Source organism: Schistocerca piceifrons, chromosome 2 (assembly GCF_021461385.2).
Source record: "Schistocerca piceifrons isolate TAMUIC-IGC-003096 chromosome 2, iqSchPice1.1, whole genome shotgun sequence".
Lineage (NCBI taxonomy): Eukaryota > Metazoa > Arthropoda > Insecta > Orthoptera > Acrididae > Schistocerca > Schistocerca piceifrons.
Window position 1 is genome coordinate 981,587,762 of NC_060139.1, and position 10,249 is coordinate 981,598,010.

The 10,249-nt window shown below is 37.5% G+C and overlaps 1 pseudogene; it reads right to left on the reverse strand.

The window, feature by feature from the left end:
- Nucleotides 1–338: 338 nt before the first annotated feature.
- LOC124778232 lies at nt 339–456 on the reverse strand (annotated as a pseudogene).
- Nucleotides 457–10,249: the final 9,793 nt, after the last annotated feature.

Here is a 10,249-nt window from a genome sequence, read left to right on the forward strand (position 1 = left end):
TGCAATTACCTATGCCTTTTCTCGAGTTGGCAGTTATTCTAAAACCATCTATATAGAGATTTTTTAAAGTATTTCCTTTTATCTGAATATCACCTGCCTGACAAAATAATAATTTGTACACGTATCATACAAACTACATTAAGCACTCGGTCTTCAGGCCACGAGTGGCCCACCGGGACCATCCGACCGCCGTGTCATCTTCAGTGGAAGATGAGGATAGGAGGGGCATGAGGTCAGCACACCACTCTCCCTGTCGTTATGATGGTATTCTTGACCGAAGTCGCTACTATTCGGTTGAGTAGCTCCTCAATTGGCATCACGAGGCTGAGTGCACCCCGAGAAAACAGCGCATGGTGGCCTTGATGGTGACCCATCCAAGTGCCGGCCACGCCCGACAGCGCTTAACTTCGGTGATCTCACGGGAACCGGTGTATCCACTGCGGCAAGGCCGTTGCCATAGAAACTACATTACCTCTGTTAAATATATTGCAGGTAGCGTCTCTACTATGAAGTGGCAGTATTTGTATGATAGCTGATTAATGGACATAATTTCCAATAGTTCGATGTTTTCAATCTTTCACGTAGTTACCCTAGCTCACATCCTGGGTAAGCTACTAAATTTTTACGTTGACAGAATTCTCTACGCGAATGTAATAGGTCTAACAAATAAGCAACAAGGTAATCCATTATCACGTAAACAGCTTTCGTTCTATGATTTAGCAGTCACTATGAAGCTGTCAGGCATCCGCATTTACATAGGTTTAGAGGTAGCTGCCACTGGTGGCACAAAATACAAACTCTGTCCATGTCATCTTGTCTTCCTGCAGTCGCTTAGCAACGACATTATCCTGTACACTACAGTGTCATCGGCAAACTGTCGCAGACGGCTGTTCATTCTGTCGGACAGATCATTTATGTATGTACAGATCAAAAACTATTCTGTCACACTTTATAAAATAAATAAATAAATAAAATAAAATAAAATAAAATATTACTTATTAATTATGTAAGATAGTGATTGGATGTAATTAATATTTGCTTATCTGGAACGTGGATGTTTAATTATTCGGTATCAGACCCTTGACAATGGCTTTTTCGTAAATGTAATGTTATTCGTAGTTGACCGTGAAATAAGACTCAAATAATCGGACTTCGTATTTAAATCCTTTCCAAAGACTGCTGCGGTAGGTGCGGACTCAAATCTAAATCTCAATATTAGAATAATTTGCCAGCCATGTCAATACGTCGTACAGAGGTGACTGTCTACTAATCATAGAAAGTTTACACAGTTACTTAAATCAGATATATTCAACGGATAAGCCTACAGTTAAATAATTCTACTTACTTTCATAAATATAAATTCTTTACAGAATCGAGTGCCTAGTAAGATTGCAACTCGCAGTGTTCTCATACAACATCAAATATGGCGGTGTGCCAGTCAATGAAATATAGGTGCTTCCCGCACCACTTGTCCAAGACCTCTCCTTCTTAAAGAAACGTAAGAGTATCGTAATTGTGTTTTTGTTTTATCAGCGACACAGCGCTGCAGTTCTGTGCCATAGGCTTTATTGATTTGTCACAGATTAATTATTTAATTAAGATTTCGCGTTTCCGAGGAAACTCATGCACGGCATGCAAATGTGCCTTTATATTGCCCCCTGAATTGCGAGGCGAAAGGACACACCTGCAGGCGAGCAATTCACCTAAAGGCACAAGAAAATCTAAGTTATCTACAACTATTTACATGACTTACATTATACTGTATATTATATACAAAATTTGAATGACGTGCGTGAGCCGTAAAAGTTCTTATGTTGGCAAAATAGAGTGCGCGCATGCGCAGAAGCGTCTGTGTGACTCCGGCACTGCCGTTATATCGTAAATTTAGATCACGCGGCACAGTATTGCAGTTCATATTGTTCGTGTGCGCGCGCATTTCTTAGTCGTTGCACAAAGAAAATATTCCACCAAGATTACATATGAAGACTACATTCTATGACAGGTAACTTAGTTTTAAAATTACAATATTTGTTATAATACAATACAACTTTAGATTGTTGAATGTTCTTAGTTACATAGTATTGCAATGAAATGCTTCAAAGAAAAATGTCTTTTTGTTTCAGGTGCGTTGACCTATACACATCGTGTCGTTATTACAGATTATGTTCATCTGCTGCACAATAAATTTTCACAGGTTAGTGTCGTCGTGGTAAAGTTTTTTTGATCACAGTAACATCGCAGTATAACAACGTGATTGATACATAAGTATGTCCATTTCTTATTTCCATTATAGTCGTTGTGATGCAGTTCGTTGTGACAAAAGGCATTGTTTATTACAGATCAGACGTGACCCGTCGAGTAATTGGTCCATATGCAGTTCGTTTTCGATATTCCGTGGAAGCTTGGTTGCAGAACCTCGGACGGCACATAGCTGGCGTCGATCCTTGGACAGTCCAGCTAAGTGTGTCCGTCACATTTCGAGAACATTCCATTCCCTGAAGTTCCAACCAAAATTCTTCCACTCGTCGTGTTGTTTTCTGGACAGGTACGTTGTCACCATTTAATCCAGTTAACATCTTGAAGTTAGATACTGTAGTAATGTCACTAGACGATGCACCAATTACGCACTTCACATTTTTTTATTTATTTATTTTTTTTTTTTTTGCTAAATATAGCTCACCTAAATGTTCGTAGTTACTTATCAAAGAAATCGTTCATCGCGTTTACAAAGGTACGATGCATGATGAATGTCATTAACAGTTTCTTTCACATAGGTTTCTGCGTAGTTGCAGACTTAGTAATGTACGTTAATGTCCGTGAACAGTGGTTCACTACGCAATTTTTTTTTAATGTTTTTCACATTTTGGCACTCGTTATCGTTCAAATTTTCACATAGTAACAGTTACGTTATACATCATTTTTTCCAAAAAAAACATAAGTAATCATACATATACACGTCACATATTTTCTTAGCATAAACATAATACAGTTACACATAAACATGTTTACATCATCATTACATGGCTATAAATTATTACATTATGTCACATTTGATTACATGAATTGCAGATATTTACGTTCTCTTTAACGGTTTTGCTGGGATTTTATCGATGTTTTTTGCGATGTCATCTGAAATTAAGATAGGTTAGACACAACATTCATTACATCAGTAGGCAAGACCAGGCGTTTTCACTACTCAATAAATATTCAAAATAATAAGAGACGGAAACTGTTCGAGTCCTCGCGTTTTGTGCGTGTGTGTATAGTGTCTGTGTGGCCTTGGCTACTGGTAGATGCTTTTCTTGCTGAGAGATGTGCGTCTAATCTATTTCTCGAAGTAAAAGATCGGTTCACAGATGACGTCTGTCGGTTCGTCAGGTGTCATACCAAGTCAGTGGTACCTGCAGTCACAAGTGTTCCGTGAAAAATTAATATATCATTCACTGCTACGTAATCATAAATTTTACTTTAATATTCAGTCTTCCCAGTGGTGCCGCAGCGTTGTAAGAAAAGTTCTTCTGTTTTCAACTGCGTCACTAGAACCGCTGAAATGAAAATTTCTATACTACTTATTATCTGTGTTGTAGCAAACAGAGTTTTGCGAGTTGCTTAGCAATGTTTTCATGGGTATGACTTTGACATTATTTAGCATGAAATGCTCTATGATCTCGGTGTTCGTATAGCCCAATAATTTTGTTAGTTCTAGGATGTTGTAACAGATACGCACCAGGATGCGGTATGTTAACAATTATATAAGGTCCTTCATATAGCAGACGCCACTTAGCATTGCGTCGTTTGAGTGCTACAGATTTATGATGAGTACGAAGTAGTACAAACTTTCCTACCTTGAATTTTTGTTTTCTTTTTATTATGTTTATGTGATGTTTGTTTCGTATCTGTGCGTGATGTGTCAGTGTAGTCAATACTTCTTTTATTTTCTGTTCAGGTGTGATTTCCTTGTCTGACAACTTAGGTAATGGTTCTATCCATTGATCGTTGTGTTTGCAATTGAACATGATCTCGTTAGGTGTGTAATTTGTATTGTATATATTTAAGTTATTGTGTACGTCTTCGAAAAGACTTAGGTAGGACACCCAATTAGTATGTTTTGATGAAATATAGGTCCTCATGAATCGGTTTAGTTCTCGGAAAAGTCTCTCAGTCGCGTTACATTGTGGACTAAACCTTGAAATAAATATACTTTTAATGTTATTGTCCTTCAAGAAATTTCTCCATTTGTACCCAGAGTAGTATGCTGCATTATCTGACAGAATTGCTTTAGGTTTTCCCACGTGCGTCAGGTAATCACTTGAGAATCTTCGTATTATAGCATTTGCAGTGGCGGATTTTAAAGCATAAAGTCTTACATGTTTAGAAAATATATCGTAAAAAGCTAAGATATATTTGACGCCTCCAGAGCTTGCTGGATGCGGTCCACTGATGTCAGTACACAGAATTTCCAGGGGTTTACTCGGTAAAATAGAATGTAAATCTGTTTTTGTGGATAAATTCTGAGGTTTTGATTTTTGACATATGACACATGTTTTCAGTTCCCTGTAAATTTTTCTTCTCATATTGCTAAAGTAACAGTATGTGCTGAGCTTTGCCAAACACTTTTTCGTCCCATAATGACCCCAAACTAAGTGTGTGTGCCAAATCAAATTACGTTCAGACTCTTTGGGAATGCATACACACCAGTTAGTAGCATTTGGATGTCGGCGATAAAATAACATATCATTGTGTAACTTGTAATACCTAGTCAAAGGATGATTGTGTTTTTCTACCAGTAATGTTATTATCTTATACCAGTGAGGATCAGATTTTTGTAATTTAGCCATGTTTCTGCACATATCAATATAATATTGGTGATACTGCTTGTCTTGCATTAAGAGAAGCCTGTAGTCATTTAAATTTTCTAAGTCACTGTTGGTTTCATTCGTACCTTGTGGAAGTCTAGACAAAGCGTCGGCAACGGTGTTGTCCTTACCTTTTATGTACTTAATTTCAAAAGAGTAGTTCTGAAGAGTAACTGCCCATCGTGATAGTCTAGGATGTACAAGTTTACAAGTTAACAAAAATGTCAGGGCCTGGTGATCGGTATAAATTACTGTATGTTTTCCAAATAAATAATAATTGAATTTCTTGAATGCCCAGACTATGGAAAGTGTTTCTAACTCAGTAGTGGAGTATGTACGCTCACATTCAGTTAGAGTACGACTTGCAAACCAAATAATTCTTATCTGTTCCTTTTCTTTATTCTTTACAACTTGAAATAAGCAACAGCCCAAGCCAGTACGTGAAGCGCCACAAGTCATACAAAAATCTAAATTGAAATCAGGATGGCTCAATATGTTTGCATTCACTAAAGCATGTTTAATTGTATTAAAGTCATTCTGGCACTGTTCCGACCAGATCCAAACTTGATTCTTTCTGAGTAGATTTAGCAGATGTTTACTGTTCAAAAGTGGTTGTGGTAAAAAACGTCTGAAAATTGAACATAGCCCAAGGAATGATTTTAACTACTTTTTAGTTCGAGGGCTAGGAAAGTTTCTGATAGCATCTAATTTACTGGGATCAGGACGTATGCCCTGTGAATTAATGATATGTCCTAAATATTTTATCTCACTGCAACCAAATATTGATTTTCTAAGATTGGCTGTGACTCCAGCTTGTGCAAATTTTTCTAAAATTCTTTGAAGTGTGTCAACGTGTTCATTCCAAGACTGTGTAGCTATCAGTATATCATCTATATAGTGTGTGACTGTCTCAACTAAATCATCGCCAAGCACGGTATCCAGGGCTGTAATGAATACCCCAGAACTGACATTCAACCCGAAGGGTAGAACACAAAACTGATAGGTTCGCCCCCCGAACATAAATGCAGTATATTTCCGAGAATCAGGAGTGATACCTACTTGCCAAAATGAATTAGCGAGGTCTATTGTGGAAAAGTATTTTGCATCTAGAAATTTCTGTAATTGCTCTTCTAAATTTTCGGGTTTTGTGTGAACCGGTAAAATTATTTCATTAATTGCTCGTGCGTCAAGCACTAGCCTAATGCTACCATTTGGTTTTTTGACAACAAGTAGAGGACTACAGTAAGGTGAGGTGGATGGTTCAATAACCTTCCAGTCTAACATTTGTTTTAATTCTTGCCACACAGCAGGTCGTTGAGATAACGGTACGTTATATGTCTTGTGGTAGAAGATCTTGTGAGGCTTAACTTCAATCTTGTACACATACGTGTTGATAACACCTAATCGTTTGGTAAAAACTTGTAAATATTTGGATAACACTTCCTGTAGTTTTATACGTTCATGTACACTGAGAGCTGTAGCTTCATTTATCTTATGATCAAGCAATGTTTTCAAGTCCATTAGCTCTGTGTCACATGAGTGTGTTTGCATATCTTGAATGTCATTGTCAAGTACTAACTGAACCTTGTATCCTGTGCAGTGTTTGTCATGCTTTAGAGTTCTCCTGTCCAAATCAATAATAATTACACTGCCTTTATCATTTAAAAGACATTTACCTTTGGAGAAGTCTATAGTGCAGTCCTTCTCGCTCATAATATCTATTCCTAATATGCAATTTGTCACAAGGTTTTGTACAACCAGGAATGGCCATTGTATGGTTCCATTACCTATTTTAATGTTTACAAAAACTTGCTTCGCAACCCTACATGACTTATTACCTAGAGCAGTAGTTATTTTACAGTTTTGGGCGGGAAACTCAGGCACAGGCTCCTATTCACACATCTTTCTATAGAAATTAAAAGACAAAACGCTCACAGCTGCACCTGTATCTAAGATAATAGTAGTTGGAATCCTACCTACTACACCAGTAGTAGATGCTAAAACAATTTCATTTGTGTTTGAACGACATTGTGTACTGTCTTGCAAAAGTTCATCTGATATATTGTCATTGTGTTTGTATCTTATAAATAAAACAGGTAGTTTTTGTTTAGAATTATTAGGCATATCAATATTTTGTTGTTCAATTGTGGTGTCAAATAACTGATTAACATTGAAGTCGCCCCCCAAGAATTCTTCAGCCACGACCCGGGGCACAGAAGTGACTGTTTCTAGTTAGTTGGATTAGCATTTGTATTAGGTACTGACACAGATTGAGGTTGTGTATCAGGTGTCATTTCTATTATATTCACATTCGGATATTGCCTGTTGTGATCTCCAAACTTTTGCGGTTGTTGTTGCTGTTGCGCATTATAACTTACCTGTCTGTCGTAAGGTATGCTCCAATTTTGTCCTGGTGGCTGCTGTGGTAAAGCAGTGTTTGAATGAAAGTATTGATCGCTACGAGTCCAGCCTTGATGCTGGCTTGGCTCGTAGTTATTATTATTTCTATTTCTGTTTGTGTTGTTGTTGTTACATTTGTATCCATTGTTACCGTTGTTGTTATTACCGCGGTGCCTTTTGTATGGATTGCCGCATGGAGTGTTATTACTGTTGTAACTGTTGATTGTATTGGAATACACGTGTTGATTTTGATTTCCGTATGGAGACGGCATGTGAGTTTGTTGTTTTTGCTGTACCGCGTATCCAACTGTGGGCGCACCAGAACTGAGTTGGCAAGCCTGCATGTTTTGCATGCCCCTGTTATATACATTGTGGCTGCTGTTTTGCCGCGCGAAGCGCTGATCTTCTAGTAACATGTCAATCGAATCTAAAACTGTTAAAAAATAATCTGGATCGTCATCCGGAATATGTAAGAGTTTTTCTTTAATGTTGAAAGGCAATTTGGCCTTCAACGCACCGAGTATATCACGTGTTGCGACTGGTTCGTCCAAAAAATGTCTCATGTTCAAGTATTTTTCAAAATATCTGCGTAAGTTACCATTTTTACTGTTAAAAGTTTCAGGTTCTAAAATTTGTCTTCTGAGTCGCTCCTGGACGGATTGCGACCAGAATTTGTTCAGAAAGGCACGCTCAAACTCACTGTACGTGGTACATACGTCAGCTTGACTGTATGCCCAAACAGCTGCATCGACTTGGATGTAACCGACAATATATGAAATCTTTTTCCGGTCACTCCAAGTGCGTGGAAATGCGTTACTAAAAGATTTAAGAAAAATCACCGGATGAATGGTTCGTTTTTCTGGGATAAAAGCCTGAAATTGCCTGTGTTTTATTAAGCTTTCTTCTTCCTTTGCATTATGATATGGATTTGTTCCACTGTAATTACTGCAATGTTCAGCTGGCGAGTAATTACGATAATGTTGCTGTGGTTTACCATGATAATAGCTTGTGTTTGTGGTTGCACGTCGTGGTATGTGTTGTAGTCGTGGTGTGTTTTGTTCTTGTGTGTTTGTCGTGTGCGGTATGTGTGCGTCATACTCGAATGTATATTGGTTTCTGAACTGTAAATTTTGACTGATATTTTCGTTACATTCAGACTGTGGTTGATCGGTGAATTGTCTCATGGGTGCAGTGACGGATTGTACTGCGTCACTGATCAGCTGTTTGTTATTAATGATGTATTCCGCTACGGAGTCGTGCACAATTGTTGGTAAATTTTCACGTATGCATCTATCAAAATGTTTGTCTTTGTTCTCTACCCAAACATGAAATTCTTTATTAATGTTTTAAAAATGAGCTGTGGCATCAGATTGTAAGATGTCAGTCAGGTGTTGTTCAACATCGTCAAATTTATTCTGCACGTCTGTAATTCGTTTTTCAAGGTTGTCGTGTACTGAAGTATATGTTTGAATTTGTTCAGTAAGAGCATCACACGTGACATTAAGGTTTTTTAATTGTGTCTGTAAAAGTGCTACGTCATTTGTAGTCTTTTCTTGTATCGTATTAAGCTTGGAAAATTTCGTACTGAGTTCTGTCATCTGTTTGGTCAGTGTGGCGTCTATAAGTTCCACACGTTTACACAAAGTGTCACTACCTGTCTTGATTGCTATGAGATCAGATTTAATCTCGTCATTTTGTGTCTTTAACTGTTCATTTTGTGTCTTTAAGGTTGCCATGTTTTCCGCGTTCTGCATCCTTAAGGTTGCCATGTTTTCCGCGTTCTGCATCCTTAAGGTTGCCATATTTTCTGCGTTTTGTTTCATTAGCATTTGTAACATGTTGGCAATGTTTACTGTTTGCAAGGTCTCTGCCCCCGCCGCGTCATTAGACGTGACTTCATGTATTAACATGGGCTCTGACTGAGACTTTGAAATTTTTGTGGTGGACGGCCTATTGTCAAAATTTCCGTTAACACTTGCGTCAATATTTGATGAATCGTCACAACCGGTTGCTGTCGTAAAGTCATTTTCTAACATTTGTCTCTCGTCCGAGTCGGATTGCGTCTGAATAGTATGTCTTTGCTGTTCCATCTTTGCGTATTGTTTTCTAGTTATGACCATGCCACACGTGATATATGTTTCAAGAAAATAATGTTTGACACTGGTTTTTAAATAAAATGCAGTTGAGCATGAATCGCTCGTAGCAACAATGGCTGTTTGTTAATTTAAAAACGTAAACTGAATATGGGATTATTGTTAATGGCTGCTGTCCATGTTACAACGTATCGTATAGAAGTCGGCCATATTGTACACACGTGTATTGGTATTGTTGCAGAAGTTATTGTTTAAGGAAAAGTACTGAGAATGAAATTTATCACTGAAAACTGCTACACGCGAAAGAAATACTACAGAATCTACTGAAGAGCTAATACACTGAATTATGCGTCTGGTCAAGCCTGCCAATGCACAAATGCTGCGTCTTACGTTATTTTGCTGGAAGCTTCATTGCGTCTTCCCGCAAAATTTTAGAATTGGAAAATATCATCAGATTTTTGTTATTTCTCATATATTCAAGTCCAGGTCCAGAAAGTAGATTTTTCACATGAAACAAAGAGAACAGTGTAACAAATGACAAAATAACAAGTCCTGTCACGGTCGCCAATATAAAATAAATAAATAAAATAAAATAAAATAAAATATTACTTATTAATTATGTAAGATAGTGATTGGATGTAATTAATATTTGCTTATCTGGAACGTGGATGTTTAATTATTCGGTATCAGACCCTTGACAATGGCTTTTTCGTAAATGTAATGTTATTCGTAGTTGACCGTGAAATAAGACTCAAATAATCGGACTTCGTATTTAAATCGTTTCCAAAGACTGCTGCGGTAGGTGCGGACTCAAATCTAAATCTCAATATTAGAATAATTTGCCAGTCATGTCAATACGTCGTACAGAGGTGACTGTCTACTAAACATAGAAAGTTTACA